This window comes from Microcaecilia unicolor, chromosome 5 (assembly GCF_901765095.1).
Source record: "Microcaecilia unicolor chromosome 5, aMicUni1.1, whole genome shotgun sequence".
Classification (NCBI taxonomy): domain Eukaryota; kingdom Metazoa; phylum Chordata; class Amphibia; order Gymnophiona; family Siphonopidae; genus Microcaecilia; species Microcaecilia unicolor.
The window spans coordinates 183,786,475-183,810,900 of NC_044035.1; the positions used below are offsets into that span (position 1 = coordinate 183,786,475).

At 48.5% G+C, this 24,426-nt stretch overlaps 1 protein-coding gene across 1 annotated transcript in view; it reads right to left on the reverse strand.

Annotated features, from left to right (window-relative positions):
* VRK3 (VRK serine/threonine kinase 3) overlaps window positions 1-4,963 on the reverse strand; it is a 321,038-nt gene extending 316,075 nt beyond the window's left edge. Inside the window, 1 exon segment of the mRNA XM_030203653.1 lies at window positions 4,726-4,963. The gene's annotated coding sequence lies outside the window, so the exon portion shown is untranslated.
* Between the last annotated feature and the right edge of the window lie 19,463 nt (window positions 4,964-24,426).

Below are 24,426 nucleotides of genomic sequence, written 5' to 3' on the forward strand. Positions count from 1 at the left end.
GCGCTCTTGGTACCTCCCTGGCGATTGACATAGGCCACAGCTTCAACGCCAGTACAGGGAGAAACTCCAAAAGCGCCAACCAAATGGCTCTGAGTTCCAGGAGGTTGATAGACCACTTTGCCTCTGCAGGAGACCAGAGCCCCTGCGCTGTCCTTCCCAAGCAGTGGGCTCCACAGCCCGTCAAAGAGGCGTCCATCGTGACGACAACCCACTCCGGGGTCAAAAGAGGCATCCCTGCGGACAACTTGTCTGTCCTCAGCCACCAGCTCAGCGCCTTGCGCACCGCTGGGTCCAAGGGAAGGCGCACAGCGTAATCCTCCGACACTGGAGTCCAGCGCTGCAGCAAAGAGTGTTGTAGTGGTCTCATATGAGCCCTGGCCCAGGGCACTACTTTCATCATGGCCGTCATAGAGCCCAACAGCTGCACATAGTCCCAAGCCCGAAGAGGAGAGGCTACTAGGAACTGGTCCACCTGAGCCTGAAGCTTGACAATCCGATTGTCTGGCAGGAACACTCTGCCCACTTGGGTGTCGAAACAAACTCCCAGATACCCAGGGACTGAGTCGGGCGCAGCTGGCTTTTCTCCCAGTTGATGATCCACCCCAGGGAGCTCTAAAGAGCAATCACCCGGTCTACAGCTTTGCCGCACTCTGCATAAGAGGGGGCTCGGATCAACCAGTCGTCCAGATAAGGATGGACTTGTACTCCTTCCTTTCTCAGGAAGGCCGCGATGACCACCATTACTTTGGAGAAGGTCCGCGGAGCAGTAGCCAACCCGAACGGGAGGGCTCTGAACTGGAAGTGTCGGCCCAGGACTGCAAAACGCAGAAAGCGTTGATGAGGAGGCCAGATGGGAATGTGCAAGTAAGCTTCCTTGATGTCCAAGGATGCCAGGAACTCCCCTGCCTTCACTGCCGCTATAACAGAGCGGAGAGTCTCCATTCGGAAGTGCCAAACTTTCAAGGCCCGATTGACCCCTTTGAGGTCGAGGATAGGCCGTACAGAACCTCCTTTCTTTGGTACCACAAAGTAAATGGAGTAACGTCCCTTGCCAAGCTGATTTTCTGGCACCGGAACGACCGCACCCAGGCGGATCAGATTCTCCAAAGCCTGCTGCACTGCCACAGCTGACCGGAGACTTGCAGGGAGAGAGCACAAACCCGTCTCTTAAGCGTCTGAAGTTACCCTGGTCCACTCGCCCAGAAACGAGGACAGGCGTCCTCCAATCTGCACTGGGCCATGGACCAGGGCCCCGTCATTGGGTACGAGACCCTGGGGGAGGACCGGAGGACGCACCTCCGGGACGGCGGTCTCTGCGAAAGGAATGCTGCTTGGGGGAGTTCCTCTTGAAGGAAGAGGGGGCAGAGGAGCCCGACTTGCCCGGGCGATACCGACGGGCTTCCTGAAACCGTCCTCTGGAGGAACCGGGGCGAGCACCACTGGCCCGAGCCCTGACCTCTGGTAACCTCTTGCCCTTAGATGTGCCGAGATCGGTCACAATTTTGTCCAGCTCGACCCCAAAGAGCAGCTTGCCTTTAAAAGGCAACTTAGCCAGGCGAGACTTAGAGGCGTCGTCAGCAGACCAATGCTTCAGCCAAAGCCAACGCCGTGCAGAGACTGTCTGAGCCATACCTTTAGAAGAGGCTCTCAAGACATCATACAGCAAGTCTGCCAAATAAGCCAAGCCCGATTCCAGAGCAGGCCAATCAGCCCTCAAGGAAGGATCCGAGGGGGAAGCCCGCTGTACAATCGTCAGGCACGCCCTGGCCACATAGGAACCGCAAACTGAAGCCTGCAAACTTAAAGCAGCCGCCTCGAAGGACGACCTTAAGGCCTCCTCCAATCTTCTATCTTGGGCGTCCTTTAGGGCCGTGCCACCTTGCACCGGCAACGCCGTTTTCTTAGTCACCGCAGTGATTAACGAATCCACGGTAGGCCAAAGAAAGGCCTCCCGTTCACTTTCAGGCAGAGGATAGAGGCGGGACATAGCCCTAGCCACTTTTGAGGCTCGCTTCCGGGACATCCCATTGAGCCGAAATCAAGGTGTGCATGGCATCATGCACGTGGAAGGTTCTAGGCGGGCGCTTCGTCCCCAGCATAATGGCAGAGCCAACAGAGGCTGAGGGAGAGACGTCCTCCGGGAAGGAAATCTTCAAAATGCTCATGGCCTGCACTAACAGGTTGGGCAAATCCTCTGAGCGTAAGATCCGCGCTGCAGAGGGGTCATCCGCTCCATCCGAGCGGGAATTCGTCTCCTCCAAGGAATCCCCAAAGGACCGTTGGGAGAACTCCGATACGCTCCCCTCATCTACATCAGAGGAAACAGAGTCCTCTAGGGCCTGGAAATCCACCCGAGGGCGTTTGCTTCCGGAGGCCTCAACCCCTTTATCAGACAGGGGGGCAGGGGCAGCGTTTTGCATAAGAAAAGCCTGATGCAGCAGCAAAATGAACTCAGGGGAGAAGCCCCCCAAACTGTGCACTTCTGCAGCTTGGGCCACGGCCCTAGACGCACCCTCAACCGGCGCTCGCAAGAGCAGAGGAGAAACGTGCTGCGCATCCAAAATGGTGTCCGGCGCAAAACTCTGAGAAGGAGCTGCGCGGGAAGAACGGTGCTTAACTTTGGCCGCTTTCTTACCGTCGCCTGAATCAAGGGCGACCATAGTATTAACGTCTCCCAGCTCGAGGGCGGCCCAAGAAGAAGCCGTCCGAGCAGAGTGGCCGGCCAATATGGAGTGGGCGAGCAGAGGGGGATGGGCGCTTATGGCGGGAAAAACCGCCGCACCGGAGGAAGAACCGGGACACTGACCGGACTCCAAACTGATGCTTAACAAAGGCAATTCAGGTTTTGAAATCCTCGCATCCCCGCTAGATGCACCCACGCGGTCCGGGGAGCGAATCCTCGTGCCCTCGCCCTACGATGCCATAAGCCACGTGGAGACCGAACGGGGAACCCCCTGCCTGCTATAAAAAGGTAAAATTACCTGCTTCTCGCTCCGAGCTGTAACGAACTGGTGTCCCAGTGAGCAGCTGCAATAAACGTTGAAATAAACGCCCTTAAGGACGTCCAAAATTTTTTTTTTTTTCAACAGAGCCAGCGGGAGGGGGGAGAAAAGGAGGGACCTGGCACCACCAGGTTTGCACTTGCTCAAGAAGAGCCCTCAACCCCAGGTACTCAACAAAACCTAAAAATTAGGCTTGGAGACCTAGCCAGAGCTGCTGCTGTGTGTGACCACCACCTGCTGAGATAGAGAACATACTGGGGAGTTTCCGGCAGCACATGACCACATATAGGGAGGCAAAAGGATTGCTCTCTATCTCCACCTGCTGGTAGATGGACACAACCCAACAGTCTATGGATTGATCAGCATGATGATATGGAAAATGAGTAGATCTTGATAAGATTAAAACTAAAAAGGTTTATTCTCATTCCATATAGCAGGTTAATGCAGCTACATCGCCGCACACTAACCAATTAGCACGTGCCCTTATCGCCTACAAATTAGATGGGGATAAAGGCTCATGTGATAATGGAGAAATTAGCACATAGCTATTAACAGGAAAACTGGAAAATGGGACCATTTTACCACCACACTAGAAGTAGCATCAGCATGTGAAAGACCCATGCTGGGAACAGCGCAGGGGTCCCTAAGTGAATAGAAGTTTACAACTTGGGGAATTTACCCAGCTATTAAGTTACCTGGGCAAATTCTTTTGAATACTGGTTTCACTTGACCTTTCAGAAGCACTGAAAGAACACTATTTTTTCTTTTGCTTCTTCCATTTATGCAGTTTTGTCACATGTTTAATATGTTGTACCTCAGATACATTGCCCATTGGGACAGTCTTTGGCATTTCTGGTTTGTACCAGAGGCAATAGAAAATAAAAAAAATCCTTGCTCAACCTCCCTGGTTCTTGGTCCACTGTTCCATTACTGCCAAGTTACCCAGCTTCTGGAGGAAGAATTGTTGGCCAATTCTGTTTCTCAGCTTACTATTGTGTTTTTTAAATCCCAGATTCTGCCCATTGAAATCAGCTGCCCTTTAATGTACTTTCATACGGTTCTTTCAAATCTATGACTGCCTACAATTTTCCTCCTGAACTGGGTAACTTGATAACTCTCATCATTAAGCCACTCCAGATGAAGCATGTGTGATTACCTAGTGTCAATTGCTCATTAACAAACATTACTGCAGCCACACCCGGAAGTACAGCATGCTCTGCACTTTTTTGTGCTACTTCTGGAGTGAAATACTTGGGGGGGGAGGGGAGTTCCACAAAAGTATGTTTATGTAGGGATCAATATAGTGTTAATCCAGCCCTGGCTATTGACTACGTTTCGAGAGATAACTAGCTTTGCCTTGCATTTTGATTTCTACAACAAAATGAAGTCTGGTGTCTATAACGAAAAAAAAATAGAACTGTTAAGGATATAAAACACCGTGCAGCCATAAATATCCGTTCAGGCTAGAGATTTTACAGCCTCCAAATCGTAGCAGCCTAACATGGAAGGCGGGGAAGGAACTGGAAGGGGGAGACTCAGACCTTAGCTCCCACAATCCACTCGCTCAGGCATTGTAAGCAAAACATGAACATGGAATACCACTGCCAAGACAGAGAAGGAGCAGACAGGTCAGTGACACTCTAAGGGTCCCACCGCCTTCTGTTCATCAGAACTCTTCCCTAAAAAAAAAACAACACAGCAACAGCACACTACAGCCGCTCACCTAGCTAAAAGAAACACCAGAGCTCCCTCCACCCGCAGGCGCCGCGTCACACAAGCTTCCACACCATTAGAGACTAGTAGTAGCTAGTGGAAAAAAAAATAACTCAGCCCTGCGTGTTTTGTGATTGGCGAACAAGGAACCTCCGCCCCTTCAACATCGCCCTCTCCGCTGAGAACACTCGGTCTTTCACAACAAGACTTAAGTTTCGTTCGTTCCCCAAAAAACTCCTAAGTTCCTTGACCTTCCCAGCGCGTGCCGTGATGTCGTCTTTCAAACTCCTCCTCCTCACCTTTGCGTCGCCACTTTCTGGCGCTCTGCGTCGTTGCCATCTTTTTCAGCGGGCATCGAGCACTCTTCTTTCCGCATGCGCCCTTTGGCTTCCACTGCACCCCTAATGACATTTCCTATTTCTATTGCTGTTCTTACCCTTTCCCCATCTTACCCCATCTTCCTTAAACAAACCCTCTCCCTTGTTCCACAGTAACAACCACTAGCCCTGCTCCATGCTTGTGATGCTCGGCTTACATCTTCACCTACTGTGACGCTTCTCTACTTTCATGCTCCCAGCGTGACCCAGCCCCCAGGGCCCCAACCTCAGGTGGTGCTGGTCTTCACCCTTTCATTAGGATGACTTCTGAAACCTCCCCAGCCATAATGTAGGCCAAGGCCTTGGTAAGAGCCTTAGTGGATGCCGCCAGTCTTACTCTGTCTGGCCTCGAGGAGGCCGAACCAGAGGGAGAGGAGGAGAAAGAGAATAACTTGAGGGTTAGAAGCAAGGAAGGGATGGAAAGAAATCCAAAGGCTGCTGTACGATAACAAAAATCATAGTGTGGGGGAAGAGTTGAAAAGGAACTGAAGGAGGTCAGGAAGAGGTGTTGATAGGTTGAAGGAGGATAGGATATAGAGAAGTGCCTGTGAAGAAAGTGAGCCAGTCTATAACTTGGGAGAAAGTAGCTGAAGAGAAACGTATTGGGGAATGGCAAAAGCTCTGGAAGCACATCCAGCAGGCCCTTCTGGGCCTCTAACATCCATGGTGGTCTGGGGGGGGGGGGGGGGGTTCCACAAAAGTATGTTTATGTAGGGATCAATATAGTGTTAATCCAGCCCTGGCTATTGACTACGTTTCGAGAACTCCTGATAATAGCTACTATTATGAGGCAGCCATGGGCATAATATATATAAGAAATCATATTAAGGGTTAATTTTGTTTAAAGGTGCTCAAAATACTATTTTAAATTCTCAGCCCTGCAAATGAAGGAATGCCAGATGGTTCATATTATTTTCAATGTCTGGCTTGGCTGAGCCAAAGGTTAGAAAGGTCAGAGACAGGAATTTCTTTCACCCTTGTGAATAATAAATGCTAGCTCAACATCTGTATACTGTTAGGCATACTGTAGTTTAAAGCTGAAATAATTTCAGAAGTTCTTGATATGTAGATTTTGTTATAAGGAGATAGCTTAGATATATAGACCATTATAAGTATGTAGAATATGTCTTATAAGGATGCTTATTTTAGAATATGCTGTATTCTGTGTAAATTAATAATTCTGTGTAGAATGTCTGTTAAATTCTGTATTACTCTTTGTCTGCTGTTTGAGAGGTCTAAGCAAGGACTGCAGTGAAGAGGCCAACATGTGTTTTAAGTTATTCTGCAGTTCTGGCTGGTTCAATGTATAAGCTGATAGGTGAAAGAGGTCAGGACTAGTCAGCCCTCTTCTCCTTGATTAATTATAGGTAAAATGTAGAAATGGTCTTGAAAGTAATAACCTGATATGTATGCTATTAAGTAAGATTGGCCCTTGACCCCTTTAATGAATACCAGAGTTTAGTTAGCAGTTAGTACTAGGAATATGAGAAATCAATCATAATAACATGTAAGAGACTGGAGCCCAAATGTCTGGTGTAAGGGGCCCCAGGTCACAGGTCAGTTTAGGATGTCTGGAACCTATGTAACTGATATTTGTATGGAGCTGATTGGTTGAGGCAAGGTAATCAATCTATTCCTTAACCAATTGGAGAGTAAGGGGGCTAGGCTAGGCTAGATAGAACTGTATTTAAGTGGGAGAAGAAGCAGTTTACGTCAGAAGGAGCTCAGAAGAGAGAGAAGGACAGAAGGAACAGACAGAAGAAGGAGAAGACAGCATAAGAAGAGAAGCAGCTGAGACAGAAGCCACAAAGACACAGAGAGCTGAGAGAGAGACACAGAGAGCTGAGAAAGAGAAGAAGAGACTTAATGCTGATGTTCTACTTTGTTTGCTGGCAAATAAAGAAGATTACTCTCTCATTCTGGTGTGTGCTGTCTGACTCCTGAAGTATCATAAATTCATGCATCAATTCCTGCAACAATTCCACACTTTTATAGTGTATACAAAAGTACTTTCCATATCATCATGCTGATCAATCCATAGACTGGTGGGTTGTGTCCATCTACCAGCAGGTGGAGATAGAGAGCAAAGCTTTTGCCTCCCTATATGTGGTCATGTGCTGCCGGAAACTCCTCAGTATGTTCTCTATCTCAGCAGGTGGTGGTCACACACAGCAGCAGCTCTGGCTAGGTCTCCAAGCCTAATTTTTAGGTTTTGTTGAGTACCTGGGGTTGAGGGCTCTTCTTGAGCAAGTGCAAACCTGGTGGTGCCAGGTCCCTCCTTTTCTCCCCCCTCCCGCTGGCTCTGTTGAAAAAAAAAAAAAATTTGGACGTCCTTAAGGGCGTTTATTTCAATGTTTATTTCAACGTTTATTGCAGCTACTCACTGGGACACCAGTTCGTTACAGCTCGGAGCGAGAAGCAGGTAATTTTTACCTTTTTGTAGCGGGCAGGGGGTTCACCGATCGGTCTCCACGTGGCCTATGGCGTCGGAGGGCGAGGGCACAAAGAATCGCTCCCTGGACCGCGTGTGCGCTTCTAGCGGGGATGCGGGGGTCTTAAAGTCTGATTCGCCCTTGTTGGGTGTCAGTTTGGAGGCCGGTCAGTGTCCCGGTTCTTCCTCCAGTGCGGCGGTTTTTCCCGCCATAAACGCCCATCCCCCGCTGCTCGCCTCCGCCATCTTGGCCGGCCACTCTGCTCGGACGGCTTCTTCTTGGGCCGCCCTTGAGGTGGGAGACGTTAATTCTATGGCCGCCCTTGATTTGGGCGACGGTAAAAAAGCGGCCAAAGTTAAGCGCCAGACGCCATTTTGGATGCGCAGCATGTTTCTCCCCCGCTCTTGCGAGCGCCGGTTGAGGGTGCGTCTAGGGCTGTGGCCCAGGCTGCTGAAGTGCACAGTCTGGGGGGTTTCTCCCCCGAGTTCATTTTGCTGCTGCATCAGGCCTTCCTTATGCAAAACGCTGCCCCGGCTCCCTTGTCTGATAAAGGGGTTGAGGCCCCCGGAAGTAAACGCCCTCGGGTGGATTCCCAGGCCTTAGAGGACGCTGTTTCCTCTGATGTAGATGAGGGCAGCGTATCTGAGTTCTCCCAACGGTCCTTTGGGGATTCCTTGGAGGAGACGGATTCCCGCTCGGTTGGAGCGGATGACCCCTCTGCAGCACGGATCTTTCGCTCAGAGGATTTGCCCAACCTGTTAATGCAGGCCATGAGCATTTTAAAGATTTCCTCTCTGGAGGACGTCTCTCCCTCAGCCCCTGTTGGCTCCGCCATTATGCTGGGGACGAAGCGCCCGCCTAGAACCTTCCACGTGCATGATGCCATGCACACCTTAATTTCGGCTCAATGGGATGTCCCGGAAGCGAGCCTCAAAGTGGCTAGGGCTATGTCCCGCCTCTATCCTTTGCCTGAAAGTGAACGTGAGGCCTTTGGCCTACTGTGGATTCTTTAATCACTGCGGTGACTAAGAAAACGGCGTTGCCGGTGCAAGGTGGCACAGCCCTAAAGGACGCCCAAGACAGAAGATTGGAGGCGGCCTTAAGGTTGTCCTTCGAGGCGGCTGCCTTAAGTTTGCAGGCCTCAGTTTGTGGCTCCTACGTGGCCAGGGCGTGCCTGACGATTGTGCAGCGGGCTTCCCCCTCGGATCCTTCCTTGAGGGCTGATTGGCCGGCCCTGGAATCGGGCTTGGCTTATTTGGCAGACTTGCTGTATGATGTCTTGAGAGCCTCGGCTAAAGGTGTGGCTCAGACAGTCTCTGCGCGGCGGTGGCTTTGGCTGAAACATTGGTCTGCGGACCACGCCTCTAAGTCCCGCCTGGCTAAGTTGCCTTTTAAAGGCAGGCTGCTCTTTGGGGTCGAGCTGGACAAAATTGTGACCGATCTCGGCATGTCTAAGGGCAAGAGGTTACCAGAGGTCAGGGCTCGGGCCAGTGCTCGCCCCAGTATCTCCAGAGGACGGTTTCAGGAAGCCTGTCGGTACCGCCCGAGCAAGTCGGGCTCCTCTGCCCCCTCTTCCTTCAAGAGGAACTTCTCCCTCAAGCAGCATTCCTTTCGCAGAGACCGCCGTCCCGGAGGTGCGCCCTCCGGTCCTCCCCCAGGGTCTCGTACCCAATGACGGGGTCCTGGTCCATGGCCCAGTGCAAATTGGAGGACGCCTGTCCTCGTTTCTGGGCGAGTGGACCAGGGTAACTTCAGACGCTTGGGTGCTGGAAGTCATCAGAGACGGCTACAAGCTAGAGTTCTGCCGACCCTTAAGAGACGGGTTTGTACTCTCTCCCTGCAAGTCTCCTGTCAAAGCTGTGGCAGTGCAGCAGACCTTGGACAATCTGATCCGCATGGGTGCGGTCGTTCCGGTGCCAGAAAATCAGCTTGGCAAGGGACGTTACTCCATTTACTTTGTGGTACCAAAGAAAGGAGGTTCTGTACGGCCTATCCTCGACCTCAAAGGGGTCAATCGGGCCTTGAAAGTTCGGCACTTTCGCATGGAGACCCTCCGCTCTGTTATAGCGGCAGTGAAGGCAGGGGAGTTCCTGGCATCCTTGGACCTCAAGGAAGCGTACTTGCATATTCCCATCTGGCCTCCTCATCAACGCTTTCTGCGTTTTGCAGTCCTGGGCCAACACTTCCAGTTCAGAGCCCTCCCGTTCGGGTTGGCTACTGCTCCGCGGACCTTCTCCAAAGTAATGGTGGTCATCGCGGCCTTCCTGAGAAAGGAAGGAGTACAAGTCCATCCTTATCTGGACGACTGGTTGATCCGAGCCCCCTCTTATGCAGAGTGCGGCAAAGCTGTGGACCGGGTGATTGCTCTTTTGAGCTCCCTGGGGTGGATCATCAACTGGGAGAAAAGCCAGCTGCGCCCGACTCAGTCCCTGGAGTATCTGGGAGTTCGATTCGACACCCAATTAGGCAGAGTGTTCCTGCCGGACAATCGGATTGTCAAACTTCAGGCTCAGGTGAACCAGTTCCTAGTAGCCTCTCCGCTCCGGGCTTGGGACTATGTGCAGCTGTTGGGCTCTATGACGGCCACGATGGAAGTAGTGCCCTGGGCCAGGGCTCATATGAGACCACTACAACGCTCTCTGCTGCAGCGCTGGACTCCGGTGTCGGAGGATTATGCTGTGCGCCTTCCCTTGGACCCAGCAGTGCGCAAGGCGCTGAGCTGGTGGCTGCAGACAGACAAGTTGTCTGCAGGGATGCCTCTTGTGACCCTGGAGTGGATTGTCGTCACGACGGACGCCTCTTTGACGGGCTGGGGAGCCCACTGCTTGGGAAGGACAGCGCAGGGGCTCTGGTCTCCTGCAGAGGCAAAGTGGTCTATCAACATCCTGGAACTCAGAGCCATTCGGTTGGCGCTTTTGGAGTTCCTCCCGGTACTGGCGTTGAAGCCAGCACGGGTCCTGTCGGACAATGCCACGGCTGTGGCCTATGTCAACCGCCAGGGAGGTACCAAGAGCGCCCCTCTAGCCAAGGAAGCCATGAATCTATGCCAGTGGGCGGAAGCGAACCTGGAACAGCTGTCAGCGGCCCACATTGCCGGAGTCATGAATGTCAAGGCGGACTTTCTCAGTCGCCATACCTTGGATCCCGGAGAGTGGCAGCTATCTGCTCAGGCGTTCTTGGACATCACGAAGCGCTGGGGCCAGCCGAGCCTAGATCTGATGGCGTCATCGGCCAATTGCCAAGTGCCGCGCTTTTTCAGCAGAGGACGGGACCCTCGATCCCTGGGAGTAGATGCTCTTCTCCAACAGTGGCCGACACAGGAGCTTCTCTATGTGTTCCCGCCCTGGCCCATGTTGGGCAGGGTGCTGGACCGGGTGGCAAAGCATCCGGGCCGGATAATCCTGGTGGGTCCGGACTGGCCCAGACGTCCCTGGTATGCGGACTTGATCAGGCTCTCAGTGGACAATCCTCTGCGGCTGCCAGTGGAGCAGGGCCTGTTGCATCAGGGTCCCGTGGTGATGGAGGATCCCTCCCCCTTTGGTCTTACGGCCTGGCTATTGAGCGGCAGCGTCTGAGAAAGAAGGGCTTCTCAGACAAGGTCATCGCCACTATGCTAAGAGCGAGGAAGCGCTCTACTTCTACTGCTTACGCCAGGGTTTGGCGTACCTTTGCAGCATGGTGTGAAGCAGGCTCACTTTCTCCCTTCACTGCTCCAATTTCTTCAGTGTTGGCGTTCCTGCAAGAAGGTCTGGAGAAAGGCCTGTCGCTCAGTTCCCTTAAAGTCCAGGTAGCGGCTCTGGCTTGCTTCAGGGGCCGCCTGAAGGGCGCTTCCCTGGCTTCGCAGCCAGATGTGGTGCGCTTTCTCAAGGGAGTTAATCACCTGCGCCCTCCTCTGCACTCAGTGGTGCCTGCGTGGAATCTCAACCTGGTGCTAAGAGCCTTGCAGAAGGGGCATCTCTGAAAGACCTGACGTTGAAAGCAGTCTTTTTGGTGGCTATCACTTCAGCCAGAAGAGTTTCAGAGCTCCAGGCACTCTCATGTCGAGAGCCCTTTCTGCAGTTCACTGAGGCAGGAGTGTCTATTCGCACAGTGCCTTCCTTCCTGCCCAAGGTTGTTTCTCGCTTCCATGTGAATCAGCAGCTCTGTCTCCCTTCCTTTCGTAGGGAGGACTACCCAGAGGAATACTCTGCTCTCAAATATCTGGATGTGAGACGAGTCATCATCAGATACTTGGAAGTGACCAATGATTTCCGGAAGTCGGATCATCTGTTTGTCCTGTTTGCAGGTCCTCATAAGGGTCTGCAGGCTGCTAAGCCTACAGTGGCAAGATGGGTCAAGGAAGCCATTGCAGCGGCTTATGTGGCCGCGGGGAATGTGCCACCTATCCAGCTGAAGGCTCACTCCACTAGAGCTCAGGCGGCCTCGATGGCAGAGGCCGGGTCCGTCTCCTTGGAGGAGATTTGCAAGGCGGCAACTTGGGCTTCGGCCCATACCTTCTCCAGGCATTACCGCTTGACTGTGGCTGGTCGGGCGGAGGCCCGGTTCGGAGCTTCAGTGTTGCGGTCAGGGATTTCTATGTCCCGCCCTGGGTGAGTACTGCTTCGGTACATCCCACCAGTCTATGGATTGATCAGCATGATGATATGGAAGGTAAAATTATGTATCATACCTGATAATTTTCTTTCCATTAATCATAGCTGATCAATCCATAGCCCCTCCCAGATATCTGTATTGTTTATATTCGGGTTGCATTTCAGGTTCAAGTTTAGTCTTCAGTTCCTGTTCAGGAGGACTTCGTGTTCAAGTTTTCAATAGATTCTTCAAGAGTTGAGACGAATTTGTGTTACAGTGAGCTGCTGCATTCCTCTCCCCTCCGTTTTACGGGGCTGGATTGAGACTTAAATTCTGCCGGCGCTCCCTCCCGCTTCGTGCGGCAGTAGGGCAGCTTTATACCCCTCCCGCTTCGGCGGTGTTAGGGTCAGTCAGCTCCTCCCGCGGTTGCAGGATAAGCCAGATCCCCCCGCATCGGCGGGGTGGTGTCCCTCCCCCGCTCCGCGGGATGAGCTGGACGGATTCCCCTCCCCCACTTGTGTAGGGATGAGCTGGGTTAATTCCCCTCCCCCGTTTCGGCGGTGGTGAGCTGGGCAGAGTGTCCCTTTGTGGGTGTAATTCTCTAAGTGCTGAGTCCTGCGGATGGAGCTTGGATATCGACATACTGAGGAGTTTCCGGCAGCACATGACCACATATAGGGAGGCAAAAGGATTGCTCTCTATCTCCACCTGCTGGTAGATGGACACAACCCACCAGTCTATGGATTGATCAGCTATGATTAATGGAAAGAAAATTATCAGGTATGATACATAATTTTACCTTCTCTCCCAATCTGAAACTGGGGAAAAAGCCAGTACATCCTGGCTGAATTTGAGCTCTGGGCCAATCAGAGCCAAAAACAGCAAATGTTAAAATAGCTGGCCACATCACTGCAGCAGTGGCATAGCTAGGTGGGGCGCAAGGGGAGCGACCGCTTCCCCAATGAGATTTAATGGGAAAACGGCGCCTATCTCTCTTGCTGCTGGGCCGCCACACAGCACCATGGATTTTATTTAAACTTGTCTTGGAGGCATAACTAACTCTTCTCTCTCCCCCCCCCCCCCCATACCAAAACCATCCATCCCCCACCCGAGTCTAGTAGACACCGCTTTCGCTCTCCCCCGCCCTCGGTCCCTCAAACCTGGTTTCTTTAGCGGCCCCTCCTTTCTGCCCTGTAGCTCTGACAGGGTTCCTGAGCCGTCGCTGAATGCTTCCTTCTGCTCCGCTCCTCTGACACAACAACTTCCTGTGTATGCAAGGGTGGGACGCGGCAGAGGAGGGAAGCATTCGGCACCGGCTCGGGCAGCCTGTTATCGCTGCAGGGGCTGCTAAAGAAAAGCAGATTTGAGGGATGGAAGGGGAGGAACAAGGAGATTAGACTGAAAACTGGAGTTGGTATCAGCCGAGGAAGTTGGATGAAGACAGGGTGAGTCCATTATACAAAATAAATTGAACATCACTACAACAGCTTTAAAAAAAGGTATAGCTGATAGAAACAGCAGTTAAAAACTTTGCATTTTGTGCTCATTTTTCTACACTGTTCTATACAATACAAAACAGATGAGGAGATTTCAGTGATGATATCCTGTTTCTTAATGGGTTCATCTTAACTGTTGTTGTAATCTGCCTTGGGAAGCCTGGTGTTATAAAGATGATCGAATATATTGAAACTAAATGGAAGTAAAATTAAACCATCCTTTTATTGGGGCTTATGGAATCACATCTTCACTTCATGTTTTGCAGATTTCTTTTAATATAACTAAATGAGCTATAAACCTCTAATTCAGCCCATTGGTTTTCTTTTATTTTGTTCTTGTGATGACTTATACTGTGCCAAAACTGAAAACTCTTTATCTCTTCTATCTGGTCGATAATAAAAGGAGCTCATTGTGAACACTATCCACCCTAAAAGGTTGTTTTGTGGCTGTACATGAGGAATTGTGATACTGAATAAATAAGTTTGTTTTTGTTCCTAGTCATGCATCCAAATGTTATATAATCCTTTCAAGAAAGCCAGTTAATCATTTGTTAGTGGAACATAACCTAGAGGCATGGTATGGTTGCATTTTCAGCATGCTTGAATCTAGCTAAGGGACAGGTTATTTTGAGTTGGTCTTCACTGGACCAAACTTGCTTTCTTTGTGCCATCACCATCCTGCTGGATAGGCAGTGTCTTAAAAGGTGGAGGATAAAGGATTATTATTATTTTTTTTTTTTTACATTTATATCTCACATTATCCCAAAAGAACTGAGGTTACCACCCGTAGGATTCACCTACAGCAAAGGTTCTTAATATGTAATACTTGAGTCGTCTTTCCACCAAAACCCACTTCTCCTCTTCCTCCACTTTCTATCTCAGTGGATAACACCCTCATCCTCCCTGTCTCATCTGCCCGCAACCTCGGAGTCATCTTCGACTCCTCCCTCTCCTTCTCAGCACACATCCAGCAGATAGCCAAGACCTGTCGCTTCTTCCTCTTCAACATCAGCAAAATTCGCCCTTTCCTCTCTGAACACACCACCCGAACTCTCGTCCACGCTCTCATTACCTCCCGACTTGACTATTTCAACTTACTCCTCATCGGACTCCCACTTAGCCATCTATCCCCCCTTCAATCTGTTCAGAACTCTGCTGCACGTCTTATATTCCGCCAGAACCGATATACTCATATCACCCCTCTTCTCAGGTCACTTCACTGGCTTCCAATCCGATACCGCATTCAGTTCAAGCTCCTCCTTCTTACCTACAAATGTACTCAATCTGCTGCCCCTCACTACCTCTCTACCCTCATCTCCCCTTATGTTCCCACCCGAAACCTCAGTTCACAGGACAAATCCCTCAGTACCCTTCTCCACCACTGCCAACTCCAGGCTCCACCCATTCTGCCTCGCCTCACCCTATGCCTGGAACAACCTTCCTGAGCCCCTACGTCAAGCCCCCTCCCAGCCCATCTTCAAGTCTCTGCTTAAAGCCCACCTCTTCAATGCTGCCTTCGGCACCTAACTCTTACCTTCAGGATATCCGGACTGAAGGTCCAAATTGACTGCCCCCATCGTATCGTCTACTCACTTGTCCTTTAGATTGTAAGCTCTTTGAGCAGGGCCTGTCTTTTTATGTTAAATTGTACAGCGCTGCGTAACCCTAGTAGCACTTTAGAAATGTTAAGTAGTAGTAGTAGTAGTCAAGAAACGGTGATGAAATATTCACATAGCAAGCAGCCTGAGCCAATAGAGTTATTTTCCACTGAACATAATTAACTTTGTGTTGTTAATATATGGCCTAGCTTTAAGGCTACCACTGGAATATTGCTGGCCAGAGCTATGCAGCCTAAAAACAACTGAAAAAGTACTGACCAGGCCAAACAACAAGTAAATGATGTAATATTTGAAGAATCTGCAAAAAGCAGGTCTGAACAATGAGTTCTGCCACAAATTGGTACAATTTTTAATTCAAATATAGCACCTGTAATGAAAGATCAGATGAATAAAATGGAGCTTATTAGTTTTGGTATACAATGATACAGAGGTAATACAGAGTTCATGAGAAAGGTATGAAAAGTATTGCAGCCGGAAGATGTGAAACTGTTATCTCAACGCTTCCCAAAACATGTTGATAATTAGCAGTAGCTGAGAACGGAAGGAGGTGGGCACATCAGATAGCAGATCACATGGGAAAGTATGATCTCAGGAAGTTGAGACATATTAGGAGCTAGGTATCTCACCATTCACTTCTATGGAGAAGATAGAGTATAAAAGAGGGGAGAGTTTGGCTCAGTTTGAGAGTCTCTTCTCCAAAGCTTCAGTCAGACGGCGAAGCCCTGTGCGGTTGAAACCAGAATCTGATGTCTGTATTTGTACCAATTTGAAGACTTGTCTTTGGGTAAGAAATAAAATGTATCTATTTATCTAAACCTATCTCTGTCTCTATTTTTATAGATTCTGTCTTCTCTTTACCTAACATTTAGCCTACAAGGTAGATCATATACAAGTGACACTCAGTCTTTGCAGAAACTTAGACAGATGTTTAATAAGATTTATGTGGGAACATAAATGGTCCAGAATATACCTAGATCTAGAAAAACAGAAAGCAGTAGTTATGGGAATTAGTTTTCAATTACGGCTCCTAATGCCACCCCAGAACAGACCCCCTTATGATTGGGTGACAATGGAGGTTAGAGAAACTATACAGAACCTGATATATGAAATAGGTACTATTAGTCCCCCGTGTGAAGGAGTCAGATAGAGGTCTAGCAGAGGGAAAATAAAAACAGTGTGAACTTGGAAGCTAATAGTGTGCTCAACTGGACAATGTTGGTACATTTAGACTGTGCTTTTGAGGAAAAAAAGATGTTAAATGCGCCCAGGTTTCAACCTAATTAATGTGTTTATATGTATAATTTTAAAAAATCAGGATTTCTGATTGTTAAGCACCTGATTCTTCTGTTTTGGTGGCCTTTTACTAGGTGAGAACATCTGTGCATGAATACAGGGAGTCCTTATAACCAGCCCCTCCAAATGACACAATGATTTACAATTTAGAACTAATTAATACTGTAACTGATGGAACCAGTACTTCCCCTGTGTACATCCATATGCTGCACAAGCCGGTGTGTTTGAAAATATAAGTGAGATCAAATAAAAATGCTACCAACAATAAAGAATGACAATGTGGAGGGGAAGTGACGTCACCGAGCCAAGATGGCTGCTTGAGCAAAGAGCTCTGGCTGTCCCACGAAGAAAAGTGGAAAATACAAGCAGTTAGCGTGAAGCTACAATAAAATCAGCGATCGCGGACAATAGCGGAACATCAGGTGATCGAAAAATGCATGGCAGCTCGAACAATAAAGCAGTCGCTGGCGGGTTTCGCGTACACGGGATCCAGCGCGTCGACACAGCAGGCCGCGGTACCAAAAAAGAAAAACAGCATGGCGGAAGGCCCAGCGGAGGAGCGGCCGGTTCAACAAGAGCAGATACCGCAGGAATCCCAGATCCTCTTTACACAAGAGGAATCGCTAACGGGCGAAAATGAACCAATCCTAGAGATTCGAGACTGGCTAAAAGAAATAACAGGAGAACTGAAAGCCCTACGCTCTGATTTAATCACGTTGGGTGCGGATCTCAGAGGTGATATTGCGGCATTAGGAACGCGAGTAGCAGAAACGGAAGAGCGCTTAGATGACCAAAGCGAACTGCTGCAATCTGTAACGGAGCAACAAGCGGAGGAAAGGAAAAACATCCAACAAATATGGGACAAAATGGAGGATATAGAAAACCGCAGTAGACGTCACAACATCAGAATCCGAGGTATTCCAGAGATTCCCCTATATGCGGATTGTGAATATACAGTGCAGCAAATAGCAAGCGCCATCCTAAAGGAAATACAAATAGATAAAGACCCCTCGGAGATACAAATCGAGAGGGCACACCAAGCGCTTGGAGCACCCAGAAATAATCAGCCGAAAGATATGATAGCCTGCTTTGTGGACTATAAGCTGAAAGAGAAAATAATGCAGGCAGCACAAGAAAAGCCGAATTTCAAATGGGATACACACCAGATTCAACTTTATCAAGATCTGGCGGCTTCTACGCTGTGACGACGGGCAGAACTACGCCCGATCACTCAATACTTACGCACGCAGAACATTCAGTATAGATGGAGTCACCCCTTCGCCCTGCGCTTCTATAAAGAAGGAAAATTACACCAAATCAGAGAGGTGGCAGAAGCGGAATTGATATTTCCAGACAAAGAGTTGCACTCCACGATGGCGCCAAGGCGGGAAATGGGGACAACGCGTAGAGAGAGACCCAGATGGCAGAGAGTGACACAAGGAAAAGGACGGCTACAGCGTCAGCAATCAGATACTACACTGAGAAGTGGAGATCGGGTGACTACTTGAACTTAAATCGATAACACAGAATCTAGCGACCAAGAGGCATTGCAATGGAAGATGCACGATGGCGCACACAGAATAGCTACTACTAAGGACTGAGAGGTAGTAAGTGAACTGAAATGCCACTGTTAAGTTAAAGCAGGAATATAAAGGTTAATGTGTTAATGTTGCATTAGAGAAGAGTTTAAAATGTTCAAATATGTTTAAACACATACTGGGCTAACAGTACACGAAATAGCTAACTGGTAAGCAGAGGGACACGGGACGGTCACATTTTACCCCAACACACCAGATCCAAATATGACAGGTGATAACGGTCATGGGAGTGGGATACATGGGGATAGAGGGGGGAAATATTCACTGATACTGCTGCACCAAGATAGATATGGTCTTTTGAGGCAGAGGGGTTGCGAGAGTAACAGGGAAGGAGAGGATATGGCAGAAACTAACAAAGAAGGACATGATGGGTACTATTGACTTACTCACTATCAATGTGAAGGGCTTAAACTCCCCGGCAAAACGCCAACTCCTTTTTAAGGAGGCAATGCGTCTCAGGGCAGATATAATTTTTGCGCAAGAAACGCATTTGCGACCAAAACATGAAAAGCTATGTAGACATGGGCGGTATAAGGATATATATTTTGCATCTAGTCACAAAGAGAACAAAAAAAAGGGGGTACTGATAGCACTGACACACAGATATATGTGGCAGGTGCGGAGAGTGGTGAGAGATAGAGATGGCCGATATATATTACTGATAATAAGCTTGGGGACAGAGGTCTTTACCTTGCTAAACATCTATGCCCCAAATGAACATCAGGGCTCCTTCTATGAGGAACTATCAGAACTTATAGCAAAATACATAGAGGGAGAATTATTGATTGGAGGGGATTTTAACCTAACGCCCCACCCATCAATGGATAATTCCACACAGGGGGTACGATATGCACGAACAGATCGAGCTAAACTACATACGTTTTTATCCAAATGGCAGATGATAGATATATGGAGGCATTATAACCCCACATCTCGTAGTTACACATATTACTCAGCAGTATATGCATCATACTCCAGAATAGATTTATGGCTAGGAGGGCGAGCTGTACTGCAACAGGTGCAAACAATTCAAATACAGAATAGAACGTGGTCGGATCACGCCCCGCTAACCTTACAACTAAAAAGTGCAACTAATAGACTGCCCCCCCCCCCCCCGACATGGCTCATGGATGATAGTATGCTAGCAGACCAAAATGTTATAAAACAATTAGAAGAAGATATAAAACACTACATTAGCGAAAATGATACGGGGGAAGTAGGAGATGAGATAGTATGGGAGGGCCTAAAAGCAGTGGTCAAATTATATCACTGCAGGCCCATAGGAATCGACAGAAGCAAGCAAAAACACAACAATTACATGTAGAACTAGAAACACTGCAAACAACAATGGCCAATGGAAATCCGTCCACTAACGCAGCGGAGAGATGCCACCAGGTACAACTGGAACTTAGGGAACTCCAGCTAGCAGAAGTGGCGGAAACCTTGCAAAAAACTCAACAAAGCCATTTTGAATTTGGTAATAAAGCGTCCCGATTATTAGCATATAAACTGAAGCAGCATAAAAGCAAAAATCATATCCATACAATAGAAGAAAGCACAGGGCAAAGATTAACCACAACTAAGGAAATTAGCCGGGCCTTTATGGATTTCTATAAACACTTGTATAGAGATGAGATTCACGTAGACCCTCAAACAACACAGACTTACCTGGAAAAGGTAGAGCTCCCCCAAATCACCCCAGACCAAAGCGCCATACTCTCGGCGCCGATAGAACTAAAAGAGATAGAGTGGGCCATCAGTAACCTACCAAACGGAAAAGCGCCAGGGCCAGACGGGTTTACGAATAAATTTTATAAGAGCTTTAGAAATCTAGTAGCCCCCTTACTGGCCCGAGTTTTAAATGGGATTGAGCATCAGGAAAAACTGCCCTACTCGTGGAGGCTGGCACATATAATTATACTGCTAAAGCCGGGGAAAGACCCGAAACACTGCGGTTCATACCGCCCAATATCGTTATTAAACACAGATTACAAAATCTTTACGAAGATTCTGGCTAAGCGCCTACAGATGTTTATGCAGCAACTAGTACGAGATGACCAAACGGGGTTTATAGAGGGTAGACAGACATTTGATAACATAAGAAGAGCCATACATCTTATACAGGAGATCAATAGCACGCAGCAACCAGCGGTACTTCTGTCACTTGACGCCGAAAAAGCGTTCGATAGAGTTCACTGGCCCTACATGTTTGAGGTACTAAAGAAAATGGGGATAGCAGGCAGCTTTATAGCATGGATAAGACAATTATATAAACAACCACTAGCGGCTCTGATTATTAATGGGGAATGCTCTGAAACCTTTACACTGGGGAGAGGGGCACAACAGGGATGCGCCCTGTCACCTCTGCTTTTTGCCCTAACATTGGAGTCCCTAGCCCAGGATATTCGATTACACCCCAAGATACAAGGCGTCCGCATCGGACAAAAGACACATAAAATCATGTTATTCGCAGATGATATCTTGCTTACTGTGACAAATCCCCAGGGTTCCATGGAGGGCATAACACAAACTCTGCAGCAATTTGGGAAAATAGCAGGGTTTAAAATAAATATGACTAAATCAGAATTAATGGGCCTGAACCTGTCCGGAGAAGCTACCAAGGCCATAAAACAGCAATACCCACTGCGATGGGCAACTCGCTCATTGCGATATCTGGGAGTCAATCTTACACCCAAATTATCGGATATATATGAAGCGAACTTTCCCCCTAAAATGCGGGAGCTATTCAAAGACCTAGATCGATGGGAGGGATTGGAGCTATCATGGATAGGCAGAATACAAGCGATAAAAATGATGATCTTACCCAAGATATTATATCTCTTCATAGCACTGCCACTACCGATCCCCAATAAATTTTTCCGACAACTAAAGCGTAAAACATTTGCATATATATGGAAGCATAAGCCGCCGCGAGTTCGAGCGGAAATGCTCAATCAAAAAAAAAGGGGGTATGGGAGTACCAGATTATTATCGATATTATCAAGCAGCACAGCTGAGGATACTGGTAACTTGGGTTAACGCTGAAACAAAACCATGGCTTCAGATAGAAAAACAGTGGGTGGGTATGCATCAACCAGCCATGCTGCTCTGGCAACCTAGAAAGTGCATTAGAGCAATGGCGGCACTTCTGCCAATAGCAATACAATCACCACTCCTGACCTGGAACACGATACGTCAGCAGTTTTGCCCAAATAGAACATATTTCCGAAAGATGCACATTAGGGGAGCACCAGGTTTTGCATGGGAAGAGGGAGATGCAGTGTATAAACAATGGGAACAGAGAGGGCTAAAACATCTAGGACAAATATGGGAAGAGGGGGTAGTACGTTCCTATGAGGAGCTGCAGGAGGAATATGATCTTCAACCACAACATTTAATTTACTACTCCAGAATTAGAAATTACATTCTTTGAAAAGCGAGGGCAGAGTTGCAGGGGGAGGAAACAGAGTTGGAACGGGCAATGGGTGGGAGTAGCACCAAGGGATGTATAACACGAATATATGCAGCACTATTAGCACATAGAACCCCCATATTGAAATACACACAGAGATGGGAACAAGACAAAGATACTAGACATGATATACACAGCTGGGAGAAGGCATGGGGCTTCTTATTAAGTAGCTCTGTGAGTAGTGCCATTATAGAGAATGGATATAAAATACTATATCGCTGGTACTACACCCCGGACAGACTAGCCAAAATGATACCAGAAGTGTCGAATCAATGCTGGAGGGGATGTACAATGAAGGGAGACATGCTACACATCTGGTGGACGTGCCCAAAAATACAAAGATACTGGAGAACTGTTGGACATGCTTAAACAAATACTGGGCAAAGAGTATCCACTGACAGTGGACCATTGCATACTACACTTTCGACCTACAGGACTTTCGAAACCTCTACATAGATTGGCCTCCATGTTTTTGGCAGCGAGCAAGATAGCGGTGGCATCCGCATGGAAGCAACAATCGACTCCCCCAGTAATGAAGGTGATATATAAAATGGACTACTTCTAAACAAATGTCTAAACTGACGGCGATAAAGAATGGACAAGTAGCCCAGTTCTTAAAAATCTGGGATAAGTACAAAGAGTGGAGGCATCGAGCCGGGATCGACCTTGATGCGCCCCAGCTGATGACACCGCGGCTCTGAACGCCACTAAAAGTGCAAGGACTGAAATACATCATAAACTTAACCACGGGTGCAGCAGTGTTGGGACTATTGCAGAATAAAAATAGAAGAGACATATGGGCAGGGAGTTGGGGAAGGGAGGGAGGAGGGAGGGGATATGGGAATGTTTAAATGTAAACAACAGCAATATACTTTGAAGTGTATGTTAAAATATATAAATAAACATTAAAAAAAAAAAAAAAGAATGACAATGTGGATAGAGCAGCTTGTAGGTTTGTTTGTTTTGTTTTGGGTGAGGAGGAGAAGGAAAGGGAGACTAACCCTATTTGGCTTCAGCTTTTTGATGTCAAGTCATCTCCTGTTCTCAATCTAACCTCCTTGGGGAGGAAGAAGTTGTTGGACTCGGGGGGGGGGGGGGGTCGAAGGAAGAGTTGCTGGACTCATTGGGGGGGGGGGGGGCTCAGGGCAGAAGGAGAGGTTCTGGACTCCAGGGGGATTTTGGGAAGAAGAGAGAAAGGTCCTGGACTCATTGAGGAGAAGGGGAATGTGCTGAACCCATGGGAGGGGGAAGAAAGAGGGAGGGAAGGGGACAGGTACTAGATCTGCAGGGGTAGGGGGATAGGAGAGATGCCAGACTATGAGGGACCAGGGAGAAAGGAAGAAGATGGAAGGCCATAGGGGGATGGAGAGGGTGAGTAAGAGAAGGGGAGAGATACTGGACTCACAGGAGATGCAAGTACACAACCCTTGATGCGGTGCTCCTTCCTGGGTTGCGTAGGGGCTAAACCATGCTTAGCAGGTTTTCATTTCTACTGTGCATTTTGCCGCTTACACAACCTGGAAAGGCACATGGCACTGGGATATGTGTAGCCACTTCTGGCACCATACTGGGTTTCCTGAGTAGACTCTCCTCTCTGAGCTGCTGCCCTGCTGAATCCTGAAGCTTCACTTTGAGGGGTGGGAAAGGGAGAGAGAGAGGGGGGGGGGGAGTCAGGGAGCTGCTGGACCATAAGGGGGAAAAAAGAGAGGACAAGGAGTTGCTGCAGCATAGGGGTGGAGGAAACAGAAGAGGGGACAGGGAATTCCTGGAACATAATGGGAAAGAGAGGAGAGAAATGAGAAGGGGAGTTGCTAGACCATAAAAGTGGATGGGGAGAGAGAGGACAGGATGTTGCTTGACCATAGGTATAGAGGGGACAGGGAAATGCTGGACCATAGTGGTGGAAGAGAGGGGAGGGACAGGGAGATGCTGGGCTACAAGGGTGTAAGAAAGGGAGGGGGGAGATAACTTGGCATGATGGAACCATGTGGGAGAGATCATGGGGGATCTCAAGGAGAAGAGGATAGTAAATACAGAGGGAAGAATTGTACTAAAGGGGAGTGGGTGAAAGAGAAGGGAATATGAAGCCAGGGATGGAGTGACTCAGGAGATGTAGGGGTGACAGGAGGAGATGAAAAGTTGATAGGTACTGGGAAGTGAAATATAAGTGGAGGACTGAAGAGTGAGAAGGTGAAACTTGTAGGGAGAGACAGAAAATAGAGAGAGAGAGAGGAAATATATCCGAGATATAATGAGGGAATAGGAAAAGATAAGAGTAACGAAGAGAATGGACAAATGGACTGCACTCTCTGGAAAGAGAGCAGAAGACAGACAGTAAAACAGAAAAGAAGAAACTGGAACCAATATGCTTAGAAAAAGAAAGTACCCAGGCAACAAAGGTAGAAAAAAAGTGTTTTATTTGAATTTAATTGGTGGAATAAGTTAGCTTTGGGAAATGTGCATCATGGATGTCTTTGTATTTTTTTTGTCTAGTACATACCTAGTTTGACTTCTTGGGTTTCCCAGTTCAGTTTTTGTCTTTATATTTATAATTTGTGATCCCTTGTTCTGTAACTCTACAGTAACTGTACAGTAAACTTGGTGGCCATTTGGCAGCTTACCAAAAATGTGATAGCCAAATCATCTTTTGGTTGCTAGTAACCACAGGATTTCTGTTACAGCAGGGGCGTAGCTATGGGTGGGCCTGGATGGGCCCAGGCCCAACCAGTCTCGGATCAGGCCCACCCAGTCTCTAACCCGCCAATCAGTGCCTGTCTTCTCAGGTGCTGGTTAGGCTGCACACAGTGCACAGCAGCATTTCAGCCATGTGCAAACCTGAGTAGAGCAGCAGC